Genomic DNA, 25,403 nt, shown 5'->3' with positions numbered 1-25,403 from the left:
TTGTGTTAAAGTCACTTACACATCTTAAAGTACTATATCTATATTTACTGTAGACTGAAAGATGGACAACAGTAGTAATTATCCTACACATAGCTCCCTTACAAAGAAGTCTAAGCAACTAGTATGCCAACTAAAAAATAAGACAATGAAAAGGTTTCATCACAAATATTTGCACAGCTTTACTGTTACCCTCGCATGATATACAAATTGGCAGCTTAATGAGAGAAATCTCTGAATCATAGATATTACAATTACAGATGCAAAACAGTCCTCTATGATTCAGTTTTGAATACTTAAAGTGCCTCGCAATATTCCATTCAAATCAACTTATTCAATGACATTGAACCCATTGAAATATACAACAGTGTGATCAACAGGAAATTGAAATGAGCAAAAACACAAGCGGCAACAAATGCAGAGACCCCAGAGCAACATTCAAGGCCATCATTTGAGCATAAGCAATTCAGTTTATTTTGCAGCGCTGTAATTCAATATCTACAATGGACACAACGGAATTAACTTCTACTCATTTTGCTTTACTATAGACTTTAGTCATGACCACGGTACGAATCATAACAATGATATGAAGAAGTTGCTGACCTGCTTGGTGTGTGTGTGTGGTTCAGTTCGGGAATGAAATAGGGCGAGGCGAAGAGAGGGAGTGAGCGAGAGAGGGATCGCAGAGGAAGAGAGGAGGTATGGGCAGTGGAAAGAGGGTGGAGGCCAAAGTAGCCTTGTGTTGCAGAGAGTTGATGAATGGGTGGGTTTAGTAACTATGTGGCCACATGCCTACGTGGTGTTTGAAAGTGTATATGTTTGTTTAGACATGCACATATGGTTGTGCTGGAACTATCTGTCTTTGCTGGCCCCTGTAAAATGTATTTGCGAGAATATGCGTCACGAGTGTGTGGTCTCTATATCACTCTGTGTCTGTGTCGTGTGTGCGTGCGTGCGGATGTGTGTGTGTGTGAGCATGCACCCGTTACTGTGTGTGTGTGTGTGCGCATGTGTGTTTGCGTGTGCCTGCACCTGATAGTGTGTTTGTCTGAGTGAGAGAGAGAGCGCGTGTACACGAGAGAGTTTGGTGTGTGTGTTTCTTCATTCTATTTTTGACAACCACCTGTTAATGACATAAAAAAAGAACTAGAGGCACTGGATCCCTGACGAGGTTGTGTCAGGAAAGGGGGTGGAGGTAAATTCCTGGGGCTTCTGCTAGTATTTTGTTGATTAAAGAATTGTGGCTGCAACACTTCAAAAAAGAAACTCTGCATATAGCCTTGAAGGTGTGACGTAGGTGGAGCAAGATCGAGTAACGGCAAGGGGCAAACCAAATACTCTGCCTCTGCTGACAACTTCAAAGCCACAATTTATCCATGGTCAATCTGGGTTTTTGTAGGAGACAGTATTATCTGATTACAGCTAAGCAACTGGACTTGCAGGATCTATTCACAGGGTCTATACCACTTAACGGTAATGTACCCATGAGCAAGATCCAACCTGTATTGCTTGAGTTAATGCAAAGTCTATTTTAAAGCGGCTATATAAAGCGGCTATGCAAAAGTAAGTGTGACTTTTGTACATTGCCCTAGATAAAGGCGTCCTCTTGGCAGGAGGAAGAAGAAATGGGGACATGTTAGAAATGTACTCGATGTCTTCCATTCTAAAGGTGACATTATTACAATTGTTGCTGGGGAGACTTATTAGTGAATGATTTATAAAAACTCAAAATCAAGTTGACTCAAAAGTAAATGTCACTTTCTCCTGTATCGGAAAGTAAAAAAAAAAAAAAGTGATCATGCATGTAAATCTTTTATACTGCCGCTGCCCAATGCAGAACCTTATACAGTGAGTGCATGGGGATGGCTGTTACCAGCACATACCGTTCAGATCCCATGTCCTGAAGCACATACTGTACAGTACACAACATAGGCATAAGGACCTCAACACCATACCACAACCCCCGATCAGGGGGACAGACCTATGTAGTGAGGTCATATTGTAATCGTTTTGCATAAATAAATTATACATACTGTATGAACAAATAATTGTTTAACAAAAATACATGTACTGCTGGTATGTATATCTGGGCCCACATAATAACATTATTAGTCTATAAGAATGCAACGCAGGGGTAGTTGTGACCTCTCTGGTCTGAACAGTGCTTCAACAGAGTTGGTCATTATGCGACTGGAAACGTTCATTCACCTGGGGAATTATTCTCCTGTCAGTGACAGAATGCTGCAGTCAGATGTGCTCAGCATTGTGATAAGTAAGTAATGAGAGAGATCGGGCCGTGTTCGAATACAGAAATGCATCCTTCCTTCCTTGTTTCCTCAAATATCTTTGAAAATGCATCCTTCCTTCCTTGCGTCCTTGAGGCAAGGAGAGATTTATACGTGATTGGATAGGTGTAAGAAATGTTATCACCCCATTACTTTCACCAATCCAACTAATTGATATCTCTGATTACTTCAAGGAAGGTAGGAGGGAAGGATGCATTTCTGAAGTATTAGAAAAGGGTCCCGGACTGCGACTTACTAAGAGACTGTAGCAGCAAATTATCTCCATAAGATGGCACTACCAGTCAGAGCTTTGTGGGGTTGCAGTACAGGACAAAATGAGCCCCCCAGAATTAAAAGGCATGCATGGCGAGGATGAATCCTAACGCGTAATATGATTAGACCAGTGTGAGGGGGATTCATACGGGACAAAGTTGGGGTTGGGTTGCCTTGTGCTGTTGTGGTCTATGGATAATACATTGCTATTACTAAAAAAAGGCTTCAAAGTTGACGAAGAGCTGAAGCATGTTGGATGGTCTGGTGTGCTATCTAAGGCTTGGAGGAGTACTTAATGCCTTATTTGGCGTGTATGGCATGGAGTTCTTTCTGAAAAGGGGACATGACACGGGAAATGTAAGGTTTATTATAGGTTAGCTGTAGTATAGCTAGAAGGATTGTATATGGTGTGGTATTAAGGTTTAGTAGGTTATATTCCATTGTATGTGCTGTCAGTACGGCAGTCCATCCACTCCTCTCTGACTGTGAGCTGCATAATAGCCAGTGGTGATACTGTGCTTCCTTCTCTCTCTGATTATATTAAGGTCCTGGCTGACGCAGAGAGAGATAAGGGGATTGCCACAGGAGGAGCGCCTGCCAGTTCTGTGCACTGTGAAGAAGAGCGATTACTCATCAACCTCCTTGTCTCTCTCTCTCGCTCTCAATTTCTCTATCACACACTTAGTGACACACACATTGAATGTAACATACAACATGCACGCACACCCTCGTCTCAGACCCTTTCTCTGTTGATTTACTCTATCAACAATTATTTCTCACATTTATCCTCGCTCTCACTCCTATTTCCCTTTCTCAATTTTGTCTAAACAAATTTCCTCTGCCATATCGCCTGACAACATTATCATTGTGAAGACAGTGTGGAAGAGAAATCACCGTTATACCGAGTACTGATGTGCACTCAGATTAACGTTTCAACAGCAGCATATCAGAAGTAACGAAAATCAAATCAAATGTATTTATAAAGCCCTTTTCACATCAGCAGATGTTACAAAGTGCTTATACAGAAACCCAGCCTAAAACACCTAACAGCAAGCAATGCAGATGTAGAAGCACGGTGGCTAGGAAAAACTCCCTAGAAAGAAACCTAGGAAGAAACCTAGAGAGGAGCCAGGCCCTGAGGGGTGGCCAGTTCTCTTCTGGCTGTGCCAGGTGGAGATTATAAGAGTACATGGCCATTAAGGCCAGATCGTTCTTCAAGATGTTCAAATGTTCATAGATGACCAGCAGGGTAAAATAATAATCACGGTGGATGTAGAGGGTGCAACAGGTCAGCACCTCAGGAGTAAATGTCAGTTGGCTTTTCATAGCTGAGCATTCAGAGGTCTAGACAGCAGGTGCGGTAGAGAGGGAGAAAGAGGGGGAGTTAAAACTCTAGCAGCAGCACGACAAGGTAGCACGTCAGATGAACAGGTCAGAGTTCCATAGCCACAGGCAAAAGAGCAGAAACTGGATCAGCAGCATGACCAAGTGGACTAGGGAGTCATTAGCCAGGAGTCATCAGGCCAGCTAGTCCTGAGGCATGGTCCTAGGACTCAGGTCCTCCGGGGAGGGGTGAGAGAGATGGGAGAATTACAGGGAGCATACTTAAGTTCACACAGGACACCAGATAAGACAGGAGAATTTCACCAGATAGGAAAGAGTGACGCTAGCCCCCCGGCACATTGACTATTGCAGCATAGATACTAGAGAATGAGACGGGAGGGAGGGATTGTGGGACACTGTGGCCCTGTCCAAGGATACCCCCGAACAGGGCCAACCAGGCAGGATATAACCCCACCCACTTTGCCAAAGCACAGCCCCCACACCACTAGAGGGATATTAACAGACCACCAACTTACTACCCTGAGACAAGGCCCACACACTTTTCCTTGATGACAGCTTTGCACACTCTTGGCATTCTCTCAACCAGCTTCACCTGGAATGCTTTTCCAACAGTCTTGAAGGAGTTCCCACATATACTGAGCAGTTGTTGGCTGCTTTTCCTTCACTCTGCAGTCCGATTCATCCTAAACCATCTTAATCTCTTTGAGGTCGGAGGGATTGAGGAGGCCAGGTCATCTGATGCAGCACTCTTTCTCGGTCAAATAGCCCTTACACAGCCGGAAGGTGTGTTTGGCCATTGTCCTGTTGAAAAACAAATGATAGTCCCACTAAGCCCAAACCAGATGGGATGGCGTATCGCTGCAGAATGCTGTGGTAGCCATGCTGGTTAAGTGTGCCTTGAATTCTAAATAAATCACAGACAGTGTCAGCAGCAAAGCACCCCCACACCATAACACCTCCTCCTCCATGCTTTATGGTGGGAAACACACATGCGGAGATCATCCGTTCACCCACACCGCGTCTCACAAAGACACGGCGGTTGGAACCAAAAGTCTCCAATTTGGACTCCAGACCGAAGGACAAATTTCCACCATTGCTCGGTTTTCTTGGCCCAAGCAAGTTTCTTATTCTTGTTGGTGTCCTTAAGTAGTGGTTTATTTGCAGCAATTCGACCATGAAGGCGTGATTCACACAGTCTCCTCTGAACAGTTGATGTTGAGATGTGTATGTTACTTGAACTCTGGACTTGGTCTTTTACCAAATAGGGTTATCTTCTGTATATAGCCCCCCCCCCCCCCCCCATATCTTGTCACCACACATCTGATTGGCTCAAACACATTAAGAAGGAAATAAATTCCACAAATGTACTTTTAAGAAGGCACACCTGTTAATTGAAATACATTCCAGGTGACTACCTCATGAAGCTGGTTGAGAGAATGCCAAGAGTGTGCAAAGCTGTCATCAAGGCAAAGGGTGGCGCTGACAGAGATTGCGACTAGCTCTTAGAAAACGTTGCAGTATTTAGTTTGTTTCTGTACTATTTTTTACATTATTAGCTCAGGAAATGTATTGTGTCATTATATACAGCCGGGAAGAGCTATCGGATATTAGAGCGGCGGTAACTCACCAGAACTACCAGCATTATGACCAGCAATACGACTTCCCTGGAGCAGATCCTTTGTTCACTCTCCCCCGATCAATTGAACTTATTCCAGAGACCGATCCAAACATCCCGGCGGAGGAGAGGCACTCGAGGCAGCCTGCTGGTTCAACTTAGGAGGTGTGCACACCACCCACCTCTTCCGAGTATTTTACTCACTAATGTTCAGTCTTTGGATAACAAAGTTGATGAGCTGAGAACAAGGATTTCTTTCCAGAGAGGCATCGGGTCCTGTAACATACTTAGTTTCACGGAAACATGGCTCTCTCGGGATACTCTGTCGGAGTCAGCATGGTAGCATTCGCGGGAAACTGAAAGTGCGAACTACCGCATTTAACAATGGCAAGGCGACTGGTAATATGGCAGAATATAAACAGTGTAGTCATTCACTCTGCAAGGCAATCAAACAAGCTAAACGTCAGCAATTCAACAGCTCAGACACGAGACGTATATGGCAGGAACTACAGACAATCACAGACTACAAAAGGAAAACACTCACCTCTGTCATCATGGAGTGCTTTGAGAGACTAGTCAAGGATCATATCACCTCTACCTTACCTGCCACCCTAGACCCACTTCAATTTGCTTACCGCCCCAATAGATCCACAGACGATGCAATCGCCATCACTCTGCACACTGCCCTATCCCATCTGGACAAGAGGAATACCTATGTCAGAATGCTGTTTATTGACTATAGCTCAGCATTCAACACCATAGTACCCTCCAAGCTCATCATTAAGCTTGAGGCCCTGGGTCTGAACCCTTGCCCTGTGCAACTGGGTCCTGGACTTCCTGAAGGGCCGCACCCAGGTGGTGAAGGTAGGAAACATCACCTCCACTTCGCTGATGCTCAACACTGAGCATCCACAAAGGTGCGTGCTCAGCCCCCTCCTGTACTCCCTATTCACCCATGACTGCGTGGACAAGCACACCTCCAACTCAGCCATCAAGTTTGCAGATGACTTAACTGTACTTAACTTAACTTAATTTTGACTTAACTTAATTTAGACTTGTCACCTAAAACCCTCACACATTTTTACAGATGCACTATTGAAGCGTTCTGTTGAGTTGTATCACCGCCTGGCTCTCCAGAGGGTGGTGCGGTCTGCCCAACGCATTCCCAGGGGCAAACTACCCGCCCTCCAAGACACCTACAGCACCCAATGTCATAGGAAGGCCAAAAAAATGATCAAGGACAACAACCACCCGAGCCACTGCCTGTTCACCCCGCTATCACCTAGAAGGCGGGGTCAGTACAGGTGCATCAAAGCTGGGACCGAGTGACTGAAAAACAGCTTCTATCTCAAGGCCAGACTGTTAAACAGATTGTTAAACAGCAATCACTATCACATTCGAGGCTGCTGCCTGTAGGCATAGACTAGGAATCACTGGCCACTTTAAGGAATGGAACACTAGTCACTTGAATAATGTTTACATATCTGGCATTACTCATCTCATATGTTTATACTGTATTCTATACTATTCTCCGGTATCTTAGTCACTTAATAATGTTTACATGTCTTGCATTATTCATCTCATACTGTATTCTATACTATTCTACGTTATCTTAGTCACTTAATGTTTACATTTCTGGCATTACTCATCTCATGTGTATATACTGTTTTCTAGACTATTCTATGGTATCTCATTCACTTAATAATGCTTACATATCTTGCATTACTCATCTCATATGTATATACTGCTTTTCTATACTATTCTACTGTATCTTAGTCATTCCACTCATCCATATGCATATAGTCTTAATTCATTCCTACTTAGACTTGTGTGTATTGGGTATATGTTGTGTAATTTGTTAGATATTAGATATTACTGCACTGTCGGAGCTAGAAGCACAAGCATTTCGCTACACCCGCAATAACATCTGCTAATCACTGGTACAATAAAATTTGATTTGATTTTAAGAATCTCAAAACAAAACATTTTGATTTGTTTAAAACTTTTTTTGTGTACTACATGATTCCATGTGTTATTTAATAGTTTTAATGTCTCAATATTATTCTACAATGTAGAATAGGTGTTCTTAAACCTTTGACCAGTAGTGTATACATATTATTTTGTATGTGGAATTTTCATTGTTGGACATAAGACTGTAAAAACACCAGGAAATCAGTTCCAAGTGATTTTAATTTAAGAAATCTGTTCCCAAGTATTCCCACCCATAATAGAGACGTGATCGTACACAAATGTAAGCAAGGTTTGAAATGAGTATGTTTTAGTCAAACATATCTGTTTGGACTTCTTGCGGTCAATTTGTAGTCTACAAATGATTTGGAATCATGTTCCTCCAGAAAAAAGTTGATGATCCCTGGTCTACACAGAATAGCTATTGCCTGGTTTAGATCTTATCTATCAGAAAGATATTATATTTTTTGCTCAGAAAACTTGGGGGGACAAATATAACCACCCGCACGTCCACCAGTTGACGAACCCTGTGGTAGACCCATTAGGGTTTCCAAACTCTCCAAAAGAATGTGGTTGTCGATGGTGTCAAAAGCCACACTAAGTTCTAGGAGCAGGAGAACAGATGCAGAGCCTTGGTCTGACACCATTAAAAGGTAATTTACCACCTTCACGAGTGCAGTCTCAGTTCAACGACACGGTCTAAAACCAGACTGTGGTGTTTCGTATACATTATTTGTCTTCGGGAAGGCAGTGAGTTGCTGCGCAACAGCTTTTTCTAAATTGTTTTAGAGGAATGGGAGATTCAATATACTCTAGGCTAATAGTTTTTAAAATTTTCGGGGTCAAGGTTTGGCTTTTTCAGGAGAGGCTTTACTACGACTTTTAGTGAGTGTGGTGCACATCTGGAGGATAGGGAGCCGTTTATTATGTTCAACAAACTAGGGCCAAGCACATGAAGCAGCCCTTTCATTAGTTTAGTTTAGAGTTCGTACAGACAATAGCAAGTCAAATTCAAGGATTTAAGTACTTTTTCAAGCACTAATATTTATTTTCAAGGACCATCAATTTGAAAATAGTTGCTATTATGCAATTGTTTCTAGTTGCCACCAGATGGCGGCATATCGCCACAACCGCCTATATTTTTTTACTAACTTACTATCTAGCTAGCTAATGGCATTTATAATCCACTTCTTCAAATCAGAGGGTTAACTAACTAGCAAATATATTAATTTTCCCCTCGCATCTAAAGCTGCCTGATAAAGCTAGCCAGTTTATAGTAAAGCTAGGATGAATGTCTGAGGCTAGCTAACGCAATAGCGGCTGTCAATGCAATGGCTGGTCTGGAGTTCATCTGAAATGTACCATTTTACACTACATGACAAAAAGTACGTGGACACCTGTTCGTCGATCATCTCATTCCAAAATCATGGGCATTAATATGGAGTGGGTCCCCCTTTTGCTGCTATAACAGCCTCCACTCTTCTTGGAAGGCTTTCAACTAGATGTTGGAGCATTGCTGCGGGGACTTGCTTCCATTCAGAAACAAGAACATTACTGAGGTGGGTGATTAGGCCTGGCTCACAGTCTGCGTTCCAATTCATCCCAAAGGTGTACGATGGGGTTGAGGTCAGGGCTCTGTGCAGGCCAGTCAGGTTCTTCCATACCGATTTCGACAAACCATTTCTGCATGGACCTCACTTTGTGCACGGGGGTATTGTCATGCCGAAACAGGAAAGGGCCTTCCACAAACTGTTGCCACAAAGTTGGAAGCACAGAACCATCTAGAATGTCACTGTATGCTGTAGAGTTAAGATTTCCCTTCACTGCAACTAAGGGGCCTAGCCCAAACCATGAAAGACAGCCCCAGACCATTATTTCTCCTCCACCAAACTTTACAGTTGGCACTGTGCATTGTGGCAGGTAGGGCACATTTCCAGTGCTCCAGAGTCTAATGACGACAAGATTTACACCACTCCAGCCGACGCTTGGTATTGCGTATGGTGATCTTAGGCTTGTGTGCGGCTGCTCGGCCATGGAAACCTATTTCATGAAGCTCCCGACGAACAGTTCTTGTGCTGATTTTGCTTCCATAGGCAGGTTGGAACTCAATAGTGTGTTGCATCTGAGGACATACAATTTTTACGCGCTACGTGCTTCAGCACTCGGTGGTCCAGTTCTGTGAGCTTGTGTGGCCTACCATTTTGCGGCTGCTCCTATACGTTTCCACTTCACAATAACAGCACTTACAGTTGACCGGGGCAGCTCTAACAAGGCAGGAATTTAACGAACTGGAAAGGTGGCATCCAATGACGTTGCAATGTTGAAAGTCACTAAGCTCTTCAGTAAGGTCATTATACTGCCAATGTTTGTCTATGGAGATCGCATGGCTGTGTGCTCGATGTTAAACACCTGTCAGCAACGGGTGTGGGTGAAATAGCCAAATCCACTAATTGCAACTTGGCTATCCTCACCAAAAGGCGATAGTTCTCTCGTATATTAAGAGTACAGCGATTGCAATGAGAAGGCATCATGTACCTTAGCATTTTTTGGGGCCGGAGTAGGTCCTGCAGATCTATGTCCAGATAAAGCGTCCGGGGTAAAAAAAAGTTCAATTAAAAAAGTAGTGTAAGGACAAAACTAAAACTAAGACCTTGGTAAACATATATACAACGTTTGATTAAATAGTTATTAGGAGTTGATACGTTTGGCAGGTAGCCAAGTAGCAACAAAGAGAACAGCAGTACGGAGACAATTCAGAAGTGCATTGTGTCACCAGTCACGTGAAAAAGGGAATGTCCGTCCAACCATTGCAGGAGACACAAAATGGCCGTCCAGTCACTCAACAAAGTATTTTATTTCCCCAAAGGATCATTTAGCTGGCCAGGTGTTGGACTGAGCAGTTCAACCACACCTCCCTAATTGGATTTCACAACAGGAACGGACATCAATTGACAGCCTCAATTGACAGCCACAGCCTCAAGACACGACAGGACACCTCACCGAACTGAATGGCTCCAGCCATTCTACACTGAAGCTAAATTAAGATGACCCTGGATGGCCCCATCACATGTGGGAACCTGTCACTCAGCAGATTGGCTTGTTGGTGTGAGAGAGGATATGATACAACTGGCTGAGACACATGTCCCTAATTCACCCTGCGGCCAAATGTATTCATAGTGCGACTGTATGGCACTGCTGGTAGGCTTGGCTGAACGTTTCTGGTGTCATCTTTAACTTTATGTAAACACAGCGAAATGCACACTGCTCTAGTCCTGGCTATTAGAAACAGACACTTACAGCACCTTCAGAAAGTATTCACACCCCTTGTCTTTTTCCACATTTTGTTGTGTTACAGCCTGAAATTAAAATTGATTACGTTTAGATTTTGTTGTCCCTGGCCTACACACAATACTCCATAATATCAAAGTGGAATTCTGTTTTTAGACATTTTTACAAATGAATTAAAATTGAAAAGCTGAAATGTCTTGAGTCAAAGTATTCAACCACTTTGTTATGACTAGCCTAAATAAGATTAGGAATAAAAATGTGCTTAACAAGTCACATAATAAGTTGCATGGACTCATTGTGTGCAAAAACAGTGTGAACTTATTTCGAATGAATACCTCATCTCTGTACACCAAACATACAGATAATTGTAAGGTCCCTCAGTCGAGCAGTGAATTTCAAACACAAATTCAACCACAAAGACCAGGGAGGTCTTCCAATGCCTCGCAAAGAAGGGCACCTATCGGTAGATGGGTAAAAGAAAGCAGACATTGATTATCTCCATATACAGTATATCGTGTATGTAAATTAGATATTTATTTACTTAATGTTCAATGTGCAAAAATGTCTACAAAACATGTTTTCACATTGTCATCTTTGTGTGTAGATGGGTGAGATTTTTTAAAAATGTAATCCATTTTGAATTCAGGCTGTAACAATACATGTGGAATCAGTCAAGGTGTATGAATACTTTCTGAAGGCACTGTATGTAGCCTCGTAGCTGGCGACGGTAGATAGAGGATGAGTCATATAGACAGAGAAGTAGAACCGCGCTTCTTCTCAACTGGTGCCCCCAGAGAAATAATCAGGTGGCAGCATACTGTAACACTTATGTTCAGAGGTTGACACTCATGTTCAGACAAAGTGATGTTCACTTTTCCATGCTCTCCCCAATCTTTGGCCGTTGCGCTTGAAGATGCGGCATTACATAACAGAAATCTGGCAACAGAATATTATTTTTTCAAACCAGCAATGTATGCAGGCAATTCCATGTGAAACTTAAAATGATCTACAATTTTTTATTTTACTTGAGCATTTATTTTACTTTTTATTTTACCTTTTTCAATTTGAATGAATAAAGATATTAGAATTGAATTTAAATTACTTTGATTCCGTTAAAATGTCAAACTGAACTATCCCATAACCTGTCTATATGGTACAACTTCCTGTGGTAAATAAAGGAACGTGTTTGGGGGAAGTTGAGACGTCAGTCATCATTAGCGTGCCTTGGACCCAGTCAATAATTAATTCCAGCCACAACATTGAAGATATAGGTGTGGTGTTCCAAAAAGATCCCAAAGCTGTTAGGTCTATTATTGTGGTACCATAACAAGGATAATTAGGGTCAGGCTAGAAGGAAAGGCCTATGTTTAGCACCATCGAGCCACAAATAGTGGAGTGCCCTTGATTGGGGTTATGAAATGTGCTTAGTTGTGATCTTACAGGTTGGATGGGAATGCGTGACTGTTGCCAATGCCAACGATTTTACCCTCCTCCATCAATGGGGCTTTTGTCATTCCTGTGCAAAATGTATACTTGGCAAAAGAAAGTGGCACCAGTGTAGAGTTAATGCAACAATAATCAGTTTTGGCCAGTGTTAACCTCTTATACTGTATGTAACTAAATGCAATTCAAACCAGGGTGTCTGTAGTGACGTTTCTAGCACTGAAATGCAGTGCCTTAGACCACTGCGCCACTCGGGAGCCCAAATGTAGCCTCACTATTGTTATTTTACTTCTGCTCTTTTTATGGCTGCATCCCGCTACCGGGATCGATATGACAACAGCCAGTGAAAGTGCAGGGCGCCAAATTCAAACAACAGAAATCTCATAATTAAAATTCCTCAAACATACGTGTCTTATATAATTTTAAAGGTAATCTTGCTGTTAATCCCACCAAAGTGTCCGATTTCAAATATGCTTTTCGGCGAAAGCACTACAAACGATTATGTTAGGTCACACCAAACCACAATAAGCACAGCCATTTTTCCAGCGAAAGATAGCAGTCAGAAAAAGCAGAAATAGAGATAAAATTAATCCCTATCCTTTGATTATCTTCATCAGATGACTGTCATAGGGCTTCATGTTACACAATACATGCATGTTTTGTTTGATAAAGTTCATATTTATAACAAAAAATCGGAGTTTACATTGGCGCGTTACATTCACTAGTTCCAAAAACATCAAGTTATTTTGCATAGACACATCGTTTCAACAGAAATACTCATCATAAATGTAGATGATAATACAAGCTATACACATGGAATTATAGATATACCTCTCCTTAATGCAACCGCTGTGTCAGATTTCAAAAACACTTTAAGGAAAAAGCAAATCATGCAATAATCTGAGACGGAGCTCAGAACAATAGCCAAATTAGCCGCCATGTTGGGGTCAACAGAGAATTAGATTGACTTCAGAAGAGCGGTGGAACGGAGGTCCTCCTCATGTGAACGCGCATGTGAAAGCATGGTCAGCTCGTGGCAGATCTGACTAATTCCTGTCTCCTTCGGCCCCCCTTCACATTAGAGTCATCAGACAAAGTTCTATTGACATCTAGTGGAAGCCGTAGGAAGTGAAAACTCATCAATATCTTGCTGTAATTTCAATGAGAGCTTGGTTGAAAATCTGCCACCTCAGAAAGAATTCAAATAGGAAGTGGAACTTCTCAGGTTTTTGCCTGCCATATGAGTTCTGTTATACTCACAGACATAATTCAAACAGTTTTAGAAACTTCAGAGTGTTTTCTATCCAATACTAATAATATGCATATATTAGCAACTGGGACTGAGGAGCAGGCAGTTTACTATGGGCACCTCTGTGCACCTTTCATCCAAGCTACTCAATACTGCCCCTGCAGCCATAAGAAGTTAATTATTTGTTACTTTTATTAAAAAATTAAAAAATACATCTTACAACTGCATTGTTGGTTAAGATCTTGTGAGTAGGCATTTCACTGTAAGGTCTAGTACACCTGCTGTATTCGGCGCATGTTACAAACAAAATTTGATTTGAACGGATGATCTCCGCATGTGTGGTTCCCACCGTGAAACATGGAGGAGCAGGTGCCTTGCTGGTGACACTGTCTGTGATTTACTTAGAATTCAAGGCACACTTAACCAGCATGGCTACCACAGCATTCTGCAGCAATACGCAATCCCATCTGGTTTGCGCTTAGTGGGACAATCATTTGTTTTTCAACAGGACAATGAACCAACACACCTGCAGGCAGTTTAAGGGCTATTTGACCAAGAAGGAGAGTGATGGAGGGCTGCATCAGATGACCTGGCCTCTACAATCATCCGACCTCAACCCAATTGAGAGGGTTTGGGATGAGTTGGACCACAGAGTGAAGGAAAAGCAGCCAATAAGTGCTCAGCATATGGGGAAACTCCTCCAAGACTGTTGGAAAAGCATTCCAGGTGAAGCTGGTTGAGAGAATGCCAAAAGTGTGCAAAGCTGTCATCAATGCAAAGGGTGGCTACTTGGAAGAGGTTACTACATGATTCCATATGTGTTATTTCATCGTTTTGATGTCTTCCCTCTTATTCTAGTAAAAAAAAAAAAAACTTGAATGAGTAGTTAAAAAAATTGACTGGTACTGTATAAGCAAAAACGTCAGTCGAAAACGGTACCAGAACCACGCAGGTCCCTAAAACAGGGGACTTTACATCTATTAAATTGCAACTATTTGCGGAGGTAGACAATTGTTGAGTGTTAAATGTAACACTATTAGAGTTGATGTAACACTTGTATTTTTTCTCACTCTCAACTCCAACTTTACAGTCGACCCCCTTGCTCTCAAATTCAGCAATATGGAACAACAATAGCCGTGTGCAACCAGATGCAGTGCTATGAAAATGCCAATTGGGGTTGTGTACTGACCATGCCATTCTTATTGACCTCAGAAGATAAGAGGCCACACTGGCTGGACCGAGGTATCACTGGACAGTCTCTTACTGGCCAGGACTACTTGGCGTTCACAAGGCAATTAGTGTCTAATGTCCATCTCTGTATAGTTAAAGTGACTATGCATATATGATAAACAGAGAGTAGCAGCAGCGTAAAAAGAGGGCTTGGGGGCTGCTGCACACAATGCAAATAGTCCGGGTAGCCATTTGATTACCTGTTCAGGAGTCTTATGGCTCGGGGGTAAAAACTGTTGAGAAGCCTTTTTGTCCTAGACTTGGCACTCCGGTACCACTTGCCATGCGATAGTAGAGAGAACAGTCTATGACTGGGGTGGCTGGGGTCTTTGACAATTTTTAGGGCCTTCTTCTTACACCGCCTGGTGTAGAGGTCCTGGACGGCAGGCAGCTTAGCCCATGTGATGTACTGGGCCGTACACACTGCCGTCAGTAGTGCCTTGCGATCAGAGGCCGAGCAATTGCCGTACCAGGCAGTGATGCAACCAGTCAGGATGCTCCCGATGTTGCATCTGTAGAACCTTTTGAGGATCTCAGGACCCATGCCAAATCTTTTTAGTTTCCTGAGGGGGAATAGGCTTTGTCGTGCCCTCTTCATGACTGTCTTGGTGTGTTTGGACAATTCTAGTTTGTTGTTGATGTGGACACCAAGGAACTTGAAGCTCTCAACCTGCTCCACAACAGCCCCGTCGATGAGAATGTGGGTGTGCTCGGTCCTCCTTTTCCTGTAGTCCACAATCATCTCCTTAGTCTTGGTTATGTTGAAGGATAGGTTGTTATTCTGGCACCACCCGGCCAGGTCTCTGACCTCCTCCCTAAAGGCGGTCTCATCGTTGTCAGTGATCAGGCCAACCACTGTTGTGTCATCTGCAAACTTAATGATGGTGTTGGAGTCGTGCCTGGCCATGCAGTCGTGGGTGAACAGGGAGTACAGGAGGGGACAGAGCACGCACCCCTGGGGAGCTTCAGTGTAGAGGATCAGCGTGGCAGATGTGTTGCTACCTACCCTCACTACCCAGGGGCGGCCCGTCAGGAAGTCCAGGATCCAGTTGCAGAGGGAGGTGTTTAGTCCCAGGGTCCTTAGCTTAGTGATGAGCTTTGAGGGTACTATGGTGTTGAACGCTGAGCTGTAGTCAATGAGTAGCATTCTCACATAAGTGTTCCTTTTGTCCCAGGTGGGAAAGGGCAGCGTGGAGTGCAATAGAGATTGAATTATCTGTGGATCTGTTTGGGCGGTATGCAAATTGGAGGGGGTCTAGGGTTTCTGGGATAATGGTGTTGATGTGAGCCATGACCAGGCTTTCAAAGCACTTCATGGCTACAGACGTGAGTGCTACGGGTCAGTAGTCATTTAGGCAGGTTACCTTAGTGTTATTGGGCACAGGGACTATGGTGGTCTGCTTGAAACATGTTGGTATTACAGACTCAGTCAGGGACAGGTTGAAAATGTCCGTGAAGACACCTGCCAGTTGGTCAGCACATGCTTGGAGTACACGTCCTGATAATTCGTCTGGCCTTGCAGCCTTGTGAATGTTGACCTGTTTAAAGGTGTTACTCACATCGGCTACAGAGAGAGTGATCACACAGTCATCCGGAACAGCTGATGCTCTCATGCATGTTTCAGTGTTGCTTGCCTCGAAGCGAGCATAGAAGTAATTTAGCTCGTCTGGTAGGCTCGTGTCACTGGGTATCTCGCGGCTGTGCTTCCCTTTGTATTGTGTAATAGTCCTGCCACATCCGACAAGTTTCGGAGCCGGTGTAGTACGATTCAATCTTAGTCCTGTATAGACACTTTGCCTGTTTGATGGTTTGTCTGAGGGCATAGCGGGATTTATTATAAGTGTCTGGGTTAGAGTCCCATTCCTTAAAGGGGCAGCTCTACCCTTTAGCTCAGTGCAGATGTTGCCTGTAATCCATGGCTTCTGGTTTGGGTATGTACGTACGGTCACTGTGGGGGCAACGTCATCATTGCACTTATTGATGAAGCCCGTGACTGATGTGGCGTACTCCTCAATGCCATCGGATAGAATCCCGGAACATATTACAGTCTGTGCTAACAAAACAGTCCTGTAGCTTAGCATCTGTGTCATCTGACCACTTCTTTATTGACCGAGTCACTGGTGCTTCCTGCTTTAGTTTTTCCTTGTAAGCAGAAATCAGGAGTATAACATGATGGTCAGATTTGCCAAATGGAGGGTGAATGGAGAGCTTTGTACACGTCTCGGTGTGTGGAGTAAAGGTGGTCTAGAGTTTTTTTCCCTCTGGTTGCACATTTAACATGCTGGTAGAAATTAGGTAAAACGGATCTAAATTTGCATTAAAGTCCCCGGCCACTAGGAGCGTCGCCTCTGGATGAACGTTTTCCTTTTTGCTTATGCCCTTATACAGCTAATTGAGTGCGGACTTAGTGCCAGCATTGGTTTGTGGTGGTAAATAGATAGCTACGAAAAATATAGATGAAAACTCTCTTGGTAAATAGTGTGGTCTACAGCTTATCATGACATACTCGACCTCAGGCGAGCAAAACCTTGAGACTTCCATAATATTAGATTTTGTGCACCAGCTGTTGTTTACAAATATACACAGGCTGCCACCCCTTCTCTTACTGGAGTTAGCTGTACTATCTTGCCGACGCAGCGTAAATCCTGCCAGCTGTATTTTATCCATGTCGTTGTTCAGCCACAACTCGGTGATACATAAGATATTACCGTTTTTAAATGTCCCGTTGGTAGGATATTCGTGATCGTAGTTCGCCTATTTTGTTATCCAATGATTGTACGTTGGCTAATAGGACTGACTGATGGTAGAGGCAGATTACCCACTCGCAGTCGGATCCTTACAAGACCGATGTACCCGATGTCTCTTTCTCATGCGAATGATGGTGATGAGGGCCTTCTCGGGTATCTGAATTAAGTCCTTTGCGTCTGACTTGTTGTAGAAAAAAATAGATGTCCGGTACGAGGTGAGTAATCGCTGTCCTGATGTCCAGAAGCTCTTTTCGGTCATAAGAGACGGTGGCAGAAACATTATGTACAAAATAAGTTACAAATAAAAAACACACAATAGCACAATTGGTTGAGAGCTCGTAAAACTGCAGCCATCTCCCCCGGCGCCATTATGTCTCATAACCTGCCAGAAGGACAACAGTCTCAACAGCACGTTACCAATCTCGGCTTTATGGGAGAGTGGCCAGACGGAACCACTCCTGGGAAAAGGCACATGACAGCATGCCTGCAGTTTTCAAAAATGCACACGAAAGACTCTGAGATCATAAGGCAAAAGATTCTTTGGTCAGATGAGACAAAAGTCTTACTCTTTGGCCTGAATGCAAGGCGCCGTGTCTGGAGAAAACCAGGCACAGCTCATCACCATCATCATCATCACTTATCACCATCCCTACCGTGAAGCACGGTGGTGGCAGCATCATGGTGTGTTGTGAAATCTGTTATGAATGTATTGTAATGTTTTTAAAATTGGATAACTGCCTTAATTTGCCAGACCCCAGGAAGAGTAGCTACCGCCTTGGCAGCAGCTAATGGGGATCCATAATAAATACAAATACAAATACGAATGGTATGGAGATACTTTTCAGCGACAGTGACTGGGAGACTGGTAAGGATAGAGGGAACAATGAATGAAACCAAATAGATGCAAATCCTTGATGAGAACCTGCTTCAGAGTGCAAACTACCTTAGACTGGGGTGAAGATTTATGTTCTAACAGGACAATGACCCCAAGCATACAGCCTAAGCGATGCTGGAATGGCTTCAGAACAAGAATGTGAAAGTCCTTCAGTGGCTCAGACATGAATTCCATTGAAAATCTGTGGAAAGATTGTACCACCGCTGCTCCCCAAGGAAGAATGGGAGAAAATCCCCAAATCCAGATGTGCAAAGCTGATACAGAAATACCCAAGACGATTCAAAGCTGTTATCATGGCCAAATATACTGACTCGGGTGTGAATACTTTTGTTATGTAAAGGAGACATTTCTGTATTTCATTTTCAATACATTTTTGAAAACATTTCTAAAACACGTTTTCATTTTGTCGTTGTGTGTAGCTGGGTGAACATGTATTTATTTTTTTATTCTTTTTTAGTTCAGGCTGTAACACAACAAACTGTGGAATACGTCAAGGGGTATGAATACTTTCTGAAGGCACTGTAAATGGTTCCCTAGTTTGTTCTGTTACATGGTAGTAGAATAAAGTGTAGTTACAATGTATCAGTTGCTTGGACTTAATTAATCAAGATCTACAGTTGAAGTCGGAAGTTTACATACACTTAGGTTGGAGTCAATAAAACTCGTTTTTCAACCACTCCACAAATGTCTTGTTAACAAACTATAGTTTTGGTAAGTCGGTTAGGACATCTACTTTGTGCATGACACAAGTAATTTTTCCAACAATTCTTTACAGACAGATTATTTCAGATTTTGTGCCTTTAAACAGCTTGGAAAATTCCAGAAAGTGATGTCATGGCTTTAGAAGCTTCTGATAGGCTAAATGACATCATTAGGGTATACCTGTGGATGTATTTCAAGGCCTACCTTCAAACTCGGTGCCTCTTTGCTTGACATCATGGGAAAATCAAAAGAAATCAGCCTAGACCTAAAAAAAAAAATTGTAGACCTCCACAAGTCTGATTCATCCTTGGGAGCAATTTCCAAATGCCTGAAGGTACCACGTTCATCTGTACAAACAATAGTACGCAAGTATGAACACCATGGGACCACGCAGCCGTCATACCGCTCAGGAAGGAGATGCGTTCTGTCTCCTAGAGATGAACGTACTTGGGTGCGAAAAGTGCAAATCAATCCCAGAACAACAGCATAGGACCTTGTGAAGATGCTGGAGGAAACAGGTACAAAAGTATCTATAGCCACAGTAAAACAAGTCCTAAATCAACATAACCTGAAAGGCTCCTCAGCAAGGAAAAAGCCACTGCTCCAAAACCGCCATAAAAAAGCCAGACTACGGTTCACAACTGCACATGGGGACAAAGATCGTACTTTTTGGAGAAATGTCCTCTGGTCTAATGAAACAAAACTAGAACTGTTTGGCCATAATGACCATTATGTGTGGAGGAAAAAGGGGGAGGCTTGCAAGCCGAAGAACACCATCCCAACCATGAAGCACGGGAGTGGCAGCATCATATTGTGGGGGTGCTTTGCTGCAGGAGGGACTGGTGCACTTCACAAAATAGATGGCATCAGGAGAAAGGAAAATTATGTGGATATATATAAGCAACATCTCAAGACATCAGTCAGGAAGTTTTAAAGCTTGGTCGCAAATGGGTCTTCCAAATGGACAATGACCCCAAGCGTACTTCCAAAGTTCTGGCAAATGGCTTAAGGACAACAAAATCAAAGTATTGGAGTGGCCTCAATCCTGTAGAAAATTTGTGGGCAGAACTGAAAAAGTGTGTGCGAGCAAGGGGGCCTACAAACCTGACTCAGTTACACCAGCTCTGTCAGGAGAAATGGGCCAAAATTCACCCAACTTATTGTACCCAAAACATTTGACCCAAATTAAACAATTTAAAGGCAACGCTACCAAATACTAATTGAGTGTACGTAAACTTCTCACCCACTGGGAATGTGATGAAAGAAATAAAAGCTGAAGTAAATCCTTCTCTCTACTATTATTCTGACATTTCACTTTCTTAAAATAAACTGGTGATCCTAACTGACCTAAAATAGGGGATTTTTACTAGGATTAAACGTCAGGATTTGTGAAAAACTGAGTTTAAATGTATTTGGCTAAGGTGTATGTAAACTTCCGACTTCATAACACACTACTGTGTGTATTACATATTGTAAATATATGCTCATAAACATCTGTGTTATACTCAGACAAATGGAATGCTTGGGTGTTCTTGGGCAAAGGTGTGTCCAAAGCTATGTAGGGAAATAAACAGAACCTGAGAAAGGGTACATATGGATGTCTGTAAAAGAAAGCCAAGATGAATCAAGAAAATGGTTGTCCGTGAGAACCTGTAGGAGTGGAGGGATATTTAAACAAAGGGGTGAGAGAGAGAGGGAGAGGAAGAGAGAGTTAAAATTATCCTCCTAGCGCAAATCCTTTTCAATCTGATCGGTGTTTGGGGATGGACTAACTAGCTTGGGACTGTAGCTTGTGACCAGGTAAGAAAACTTATTCACCCTAAAAACACTTATTACTCCTTGATGGTTGCACTTTTTTTATATATATACAAATCTAAAAAGGTATTTTTGGATTACCTTCAGGATAATCTGCTTTGCTTTGTCCAAACGGTTGAGAGCCTGGCTATAACTGTATTTTAAAAACAGAGAGTTGAGTCTTTCTGATTGAAAGTAAATGTCTCAAGTTGTAGGGTGCTGTTCTTACTCTCTGGTGATGTCTTGGATTCAGAAGAAAAAGGTAGTATAAAACAATGTGCTCAAATTTGTTGGCATAGCTTTTATTGATCTCACTCACTGTATAAGAGTGTTAGTAATTGTCAAGACACTTCACCTGGAATTCTACGAATGCCTATAATATGTCACTTGGAATAGGTAAATGTTTTTTCATGTAAATCAATTCTACAATAGACAGATTTTCCATAGGATCAAATGTGCTATTTCAACTTTAGTATATAGGGGCATGATCTGAAATTGTCACGTCAAACTAAGTCGTACAAATAGATAAGTTGCGACTGCTTATTTAGGAATAAAATAATTCCTTTGGAGTAACCAAATGTATTGCTGCAATTGTGCATGTTTGTTTTCAAGCTGCATTGGGATTTGGATGATGTATTATTTATTACTATTGGTAATTTTTCCATTTTCAACATGTATGGTCATTTCTGAAATCTTGTTTGTTAACTGCATATTTTCTCAAGTTCATACTGTGGTATTGTGATTACGCTTCACTAGATATAGAATAGAGAAGTAGATTGAAATGTCAAGAAGAACCCTTTTGAAACCCTTTTTTCTAAAAGTGTAATGCTATACCACAACATGATGATTGACTAGCGACACTGAATAGAGAATTTGTACGAAATAGTTGGATAACAAGGTATTTCCCCAGTACATAAACACTTCCACTGTGCCAAGTCGGGTTTGGATAGTGCTAGTTTACAGAGTCAATGGGAACTTAGTGTTTGAAGTCAGACGATCACCTTGGTTGTGTTAACGGGAATATTCACCACTATAGGCATATTTCTCAGTCCAATGACTTCTTTCAGCTGTTCTCTGGATGGTGTTGTGGCCACATGCTTGTGTCGAGGTCATGACATGACCTTTGACCCAGGCCCACGTTTGGCAACTTCAAATATTTGGCATCTCTACTTACTTGCGGTGACACAGAACCAATTATTTATTTGTTGCAGATATTTGTTATTGGTCATAAGAATACTGCATTTCACAAGTTATTTTAGAACGAAAGATTTAGATCATTTCCTGTCCTCTGTGGATTATAATGAAACATTGGCTCTTCTGCTGCATCAACTAATCTATGGTCAGAATAAGTGTCTGTGTTTTATTCTTAACACACTTGGAGTTTTTGAAGGCATGGTATACAGTTGTACAGGAGACACCTGTCCTGCAGGATCCTGATACTGTAGCTGCCCAGCGGTAAATGTCACATCGCATCATGGTTGAGGTTAAGTCGGGCACAACGTTTAGACCTTTGCGTTAACCCTTGCAGTGAGGTTAACATGGCTCAGCCTATTTATATGAAGTGTTATCAGCAAGCATGTTTAACAAGCCAAAATTAAGGGTCTGTTGATCACATGTTCCTGTTACTCATTTTTAAAAACTCCAGTTAACAAAACACTTGTTGGAAACAGCATGGGTCCCACTTAGACTATGTTTTAGTAATTACATGGATGGACCAGTCTGTGGTGGTACACTGTACTTGTAGCACAGAGGGGTATGGCACAGGTGCCCAGAGAATGAATAAGAGCCACACTGTACGTGTTAAAGGGCAACTCCACCACTTTTCAACCCCATTTTCATTATCTCCAGCACAATAGAAGTGTCAACATGTGAACATGGCACATTTCTAAGTTTTGTAGAAAAAAATATAAAGTAAAAAATGACAATCAAATGTTAAAACATTTTATAAACAGTGACTTTCAAAAACTGAGATTTGCGATGACATGGGGAGCAAGAAAATACCCTCCTTTGGACTAGAAACTTGTTGCAGGTTTTGAAAATCACTGTTTTAAAAAAAACTTTTAATCCTGCCCTGTGATGTCACAGAGAAGCATTTTGGGGGGGACTTTTTAACCACAGATCATAGAAACAAGCTGTTTCACATATGCAGACACTGGTTTGGTGCTGGAGATTATGAATATGAGGTTGAAAAGTGGCAGAATTGTCCTTTAAGTGATGAGAGCAAAAGGTTTTAAGGTTTTATTTATATTTCTACACAGTTAATGTGCTAAGTATATACCCATGATATAATATATGATATGATACAAACCCATTAAGTGATATATTGTACAATTTTAAAACTTACATTTCGATCTAGGTTAAAGGAAATTGTGTACCATTCTTAGCACCTACAATATACTGAACACTTATTCTATGACATTATTTGTGGAGTGCAAATATTTGCAAATACTCTGTGAACAGTTATATGCTAGCATATTCTATATATTGCGTCAAGGTTAACCCTTGTCTCCTCTCTACTCTTTCTAATTGATCACAGGCTTTCATTAGTCTCGTTCAAGCAAGAGGGGGAATCACTGCGCCATGTTTACATGCCAATCAGCCATGTTCAATACGCATGACGTGGGGCATGAATCAAGCACAGCAGGGCACAGGGAGGAAAAGCTTCTTAAAAGCAACAGGACAGGGCATATGGAGACGTCAACCCACGTCTGGCCTGAATTGGCTTGTGGCCTGTAGACTGGCCCAGCTTCTCTGACCCATGTGATAACGATGCTTTGACTTTCTGGTGTGAGCAGGCCAGGGCCAATCCTCTGCCCTACCATCAGGTATTAATCCTCGGAATCCTATTAGTAAGTCAACCTTTAGAGGAGGAAAGTCCCTCTGGGTCAGAAGACTTTGACTTGCCAAGGCTTGGGAAGATTCTTTGTGCGTAGGTAATCGCCCAAAACAATGACATTTTGTCATTTTCATTATTAAAAGGGATAGGATTTTCAGGATTTTGCCAATGAGGCCCTTTACCTACTGCCCCAGAGTCAGATGAACACGTGGATGTCATTTTTATGTCTCTGCGTACAGTTTGAAGGAACTTACTAACTAGCGTTAGCACAATTGTAAAATATCATTAGCATAACGAACAGAAGTCTATGGTATCTCCTTGCATGCTAGCAGATACCCATAGACTTCCAGTCATTGCGCTAGTTAGCATTGGCTCGCGTAACTACCTCTAACTTCCTTCATACTGGACACAGATATAAAAATGGTATCCATGAGTTCATCTGACTCTGGGGAAGTAGATGAAGGGCCTCGTTGCCAAAATCCTGAAGTGTTCCTTTAAAGGCAGCTAACAGATGACTTATAACCTATAGGAAGTATCAATGTTACTGTGATTGCTCTATAAAGGGGCAGTGAAGCAGAAAGGAGCAAAGAAGTAGAAACATATGATAATGATGATTTGAGCAAGACTTGGTAAGACTAATCTAAAAATGATGTCCTTTATGATGGCTCTGAATTTACAGTACCAGTCAAAAGTTTGGACACACCTAATCATTCAAGGGTTTTTCTGAATTTTTACTATTTTCTACATTGTAGAATAATAGTGAATACATAAAAAATATGAAATAACACATATGGAATCATGTAGTAACCAAAAAAGTGTTAACCTCTACTTCCTCACAAACCCGGATCCGGGAGCACCCCCATCAGTACTCCACCATTTTCTTACTGCATCAGTAGCTATCACAAATTCGACCAAATAAAGATATAAATAGCCACTAACCAAGAAACAACTTCCTCAGATGACAGTCTGATAACATATTTATTGTATAGCATATGTTTAGTTAGAAAAATGTGCATATTTCAGGTATAAATCATAGTTTACCTGTAAAGGCGGTCCTCCTCCTCTTCAACCGAAGAGGAGGAGTAGTGATGGAACCAAGGCGCAGCGTTGTGAAATGACATATTTAATAAAGACAAGACAAAACAACAAAGACAGAAAACGAACTATACTTGAATAAACTAACAAAATAACAAAACGAATGTGTAGACAAACCTAGTCATACGAACTTACAATAAAACACAAAGAACGCACAAACAGGGAAAAATAGGCTACACAAAAATGACGATGTACAAACATACCGAACAGTCCCGTATGGTGCGACAAACACTGACACAGGAGACAACCACCCACAACGAACACTGTGAAACAACCTACCTAAATATGACTCTCAATTAGAGGAACGCCAAACACCTGCCTCTAATTAAGAGCCATACCAGGCAACCCTTAAACCAACATAGAAACAGAAAACATAGAATGCCCACCCAAACTCACGTCCTGACCAACTAACACATACAACAAACTAACAGAAATAGGTCAGGAACGTGACATAACCCCCCCCATAAGGTGCGAACTCCGGGCGCACCAGCACAAAGTCTAGGGGAGGGTCTGGGTGGGCATCTGACCACGGTGGTGGCTCAGGCTCAGGGCGAGGTCCCCACCCCACCATAGTCAATCCCAGCTTACATCTCCCCCTACAAATGACCACCCTCATATTACACCTAAATCTTTTAGGTAACA

General features: G+C 42.2%; 1 protein-coding gene across 4 annotated transcripts in view; it reads right to left on the bottom strand.

The window, feature by feature from the left end:
- The window catches only part of LOC129831282 (voltage-dependent calcium channel gamma-6 subunit-like), a 64,493-nt gene that overhangs the window by 7,176 nt on the left and 31,914 nt on the right, over positions 1 to 25,403 (bottom strand). Inside the window, exon 1 of one of the 4 annotated variants that reach the window (XM_055894535.1) lies at positions 601 to 3,011. The exons of the other annotated variants lie outside the window; for them this stretch is intronic. The gene's annotated coding sequence lies outside the window, so the exon portion shown is untranslated. Of the gene's footprint in view, positions 1 to 600; positions 3,012 to 25,403 lie in introns of those variants that run through there. 4 annotated transcript variants of the gene reach the window in all.

The sequence above is a fragment of the Salvelinus fontinalis genome, chromosome 32 (genome assembly GCF_029448725.1).
Source record: "Salvelinus fontinalis isolate EN_2023a chromosome 32, ASM2944872v1, whole genome shotgun sequence".
Taxonomy (NCBI): domain Eukaryota; kingdom Metazoa; phylum Chordata; class Actinopteri; order Salmoniformes; family Salmonidae; genus Salvelinus; species Salvelinus fontinalis.
Note: the sequence above shows the minus strand (reverse complement) of the source record. Positions and strands in the feature narration are given on the sequence as shown.